The following is a 3494-nucleotide window of genomic DNA, read 5'->3' on the forward strand; positions in this document are numbered from 1 at the left end:
CCTGAGTGAGGCTTAATTCAAGAATATCAGACATAATTGTTCTGTTTTTGTTTTTGTTTTTATTGATGGTATTCAAGACAGTAGGGCTCCCTAGGCCCCTTCCATTACTCTGGGTGTCTGGGATGGAAACTGAGGGAGATGCTTGGTATCAGGGGCTGAGTTGGAACAGGGATTCCTCAGCAGCTGAGGGCTTCTCTCTTCCTCTTCCTGCAGGGGTGGGTAGTCCAGGAATTCTTACTCCTTGGCAGCCATGTAGGCCATAAGGTACACCACCCTGTTGTTATAGACATATTCCTTCTCATACATGAAAATGAGCTTTATGAAGTTGTCATCAAGAGCAATGTCATCAAGAGCCCCAGCATCAAAGGTGGAAGAATGGGAGTCCTATTAAAGTTGTAGGAGACCACCTAATCATCCATACAGCCCAGGATGCCCTTTAGTGAGCCCTTGGATACCTGCTTCACCACCTTCTTGTCATCATACTAGGCAGCTTTCTCCAAGTGGCATGGCAGATCTAGGATGGAAATATTGACTGTAGGTACTTGGAAGGCAATGCTTGAGCTTCCCATTCAGTTCTAGGATGACCTTGTCTATAGTCTCGGCAGCACCAGTAGGTGCAGGGATGATGTTCTGGGTAGTCCCATGGCCATTATTCCATAGCTTTCCAGAGGGGCCATGCACAGTCTTCTGAGTGGCAGTGATGGCATGGCATGAGTCCTTCTACAATGCCAAAGTTATCATGGAGGACCTTGGCCAGGAAGGCTAAGCAATTGGTGCAGGAAGCATTGCTGACAATCTTGAATGAGTTGTCATATTTCTCATAGTTCATACCCATCACAATCATGGGTGCAACAGCAGAAGAGGCAGAAATTATAATCCTTTGGGCCCACCCTTCAAGTGTTCTCCAGCCTTCTCCATGTTGGTGAAGACAACAGTGGACTCCATGGCATACTCAGCACCAGCATCAGCTCATTTGATGTGAGTGGGATCTTACTCCTGGAAGATGGTAATAGGCTTCTGATTGATGACAAGCTTCCCATTCTCACCCTTGATTTACTGTTGAACTTGCCATTGGTAGAGTCATATTGGAACATGTAGACAATGTAGTTGAGGTAAATGAAGGGGTCATTGATGGTAACAATATCCACTTTCCCAGATGAGCTAGCAGCCCTGGTAACCAGACACCCAATACAGCCAAATCTGTGTACTCTGACCTTCACTATTGAGTCTAATGGGCGAGTTTAGCACTTTATGCATGAAAAGATGAAGCTGTCTCTAGAATGGGGAGGAACAGAGAACTAATAAAGTTGTTCAGACAGAGAAAATTTTATGATAGCAGGATATTCAGTTTATAGAAAGGTTGGTGGCCACTGCTTCTAGTTGGATCAACAGTGAGAAAGAACAGAAAGATATTGGATGGTGGAGAGATAACTTAGTGGTTGAGAAAGCATGATTATCCTGCACAAGACTCAGGATAAGTCTCTAACACCCACATGGTGGCTCAATACCATCTGTAACTCCAGCTGCTGGTGATGTGATATTCTCTTTTGGCTTCTGTGAGCACCAGGCACGCATGTGACATGCATATAGGCATGTAGGCAAAAGTTCATATATATAAAATAAAAACAAATATTTTTATAACCAAAAGAAAGATATGGAAAATGTTCAATTTTAGGAATAAGGTATCTGGGGTAATTTAAAACTGCATATAAAGTAGGTAGGAGAAAACAGATGTAATTGTTAATCATACCACTAAAAACAAAATTTCATGCTCCACACTGGGACAATACAAGCAGTGCCCTGAGGACAAGACTCTACTCACTGAATGTTCCAATCATAAAAATACAAATCCAACTGAAATATGAGATCATATTTTCAGAATGCTTTTGAAGAGGTCCCACGTTAACAACTGCCTAGGAAAGTATTTTCGTTAGTTCATCTACCAAGGATCTCAGAAGCCACTACAACTATGGGAGCCACCATGTAGGTACATCAAGCTGATAGCATCATGGGAGAGCATCATCTATAATAATGTTAATGTATCAGACATGCAAAACCCAGAGATAGAGGGTCATAAAGGATTGCACTGAGGTTTCACAAAGCTGTTGCAGCCAGGAAATGTGTTACAGGGTTGGATTTCCTTCAAGGAGGCCCTGAAAGGCCACTGTGTGGAGTTCTAAAGGTAAAACTCAGGATGTTGTATTCCAGGATGATGGTATGCTCAAGAAGAATGGCTATATGAGTAGAGTGGGTGCATCTCAAGAGAGATCATATACATGCTGCAGGGGGCAGAACAGGGCTTTTAGAGATGGGACTAATGCTGTGGTGTTGTGCGAGGTGTATGAGACAGGAGAAACAAAGGTGGAATGCTGTAATTTAAAGTGATTGTTGAAGGGTCAAGTTAACATGGGGTGGAATTGTGATAGTTAATCTCTGTCAATTTGATGGGATTTAAAATCACCCAGGAGACTCACCTTTAGGTGTGATGATAAGGATTTTCTCAGAGTGGTTTAAATTAGAAGACCCATCCTGAATGTGGGTAGCCCCATCCCATGGACTCAGGTCCTGAACTGGATTAAAGTGATAAGAGAAGGCAATGACTGAGCACCAGCATTCCTGTCTTTCTGCTGCCTGACATTGGAATGAATGGGACAAGCCACCCATTCTCCTGCTGCCATTGAATCCCTGCCACAGCCAAAGGAGTCTGCTCCAATCTAACCAAGACAAACCCCTTCTTCCTTAAGTTACCTTTATCAGCTATTTTGTCAAACTATGAGAAAAAGAACAAATACAATCTGCTTCTTTTTTGATTTAATAATTTCTATTTAGATACATCTGTTTGTCTTTAGGAGATATGATGAGATTATTTTTATAATATCAAGTCAGCAAGCATTCTTTAGGGTAGGAACATTGAAATCCTCCTTTGTGTAAAACACAATGTTATTTTTATATGGTTATATTTATCCTGCCATGCTATGAAAACCCAGAGCTTATTTTTCCTTAACTACCAGCCAATTCTTCCTTAATCACCAACCTGTTCCAATATCCCCATCTCTTGCCTTCCTTGGTTTCTAATGTCCATCATTATACTCAGAATCCAGGAATTTAATATTTTAGAATCCCACCTTTGTTTCCCCTGCTTGGCTTATGCCAGTTAAGGTAATGTTTTCCAGGTCCATGCATGCTCATGTACAGATATTTTCTTTAGAGAGACCACATTCCCTAAGGAATTTAAAACATGCCATCTTAAAACATAATAAACGGGCATGTTGATTATTTCATGCTAAAATCATTTGAGGAACGTTAAGAAGCAGAGACAGGATCCCCAGGTCTTGTCGTCCACACAATCTGGTTGACTTGGTGAGCTTCAGAATCATAGTGAGACCCTGTCTGATGGTAACCCATCAGAATAGGCCATTGGCTTTGCTCTTGCCACCATGCTTTCCTATCATAAAGACTTTCTTGGGAAGATTGTCTTACACATAATGAGGCTA

The 3494-nt window shown here is 41.8% G+C and overlaps 1 pseudogene; it reads right to left on the reverse strand.

Moving 5' to 3' along the window:
- Positions 1-234: 234 nt before the first annotated feature.
- Positions 235-2664, reverse strand: LOC116087470 (annotated as a pseudogene).
- Between the last annotated feature and the right edge of the window lie 830 nt (positions 2665-3494).

This window comes from Mastomys coucha, unplaced genomic scaffold (genome assembly GCF_008632895.1).
Source record: "Mastomys coucha isolate ucsf_1 unplaced genomic scaffold, UCSF_Mcou_1 pScaffold13, whole genome shotgun sequence".
NCBI classification, from domain to species: Eukaryota; Metazoa; Chordata; class Mammalia; order Rodentia; family Muridae; genus Mastomys; species Mastomys coucha.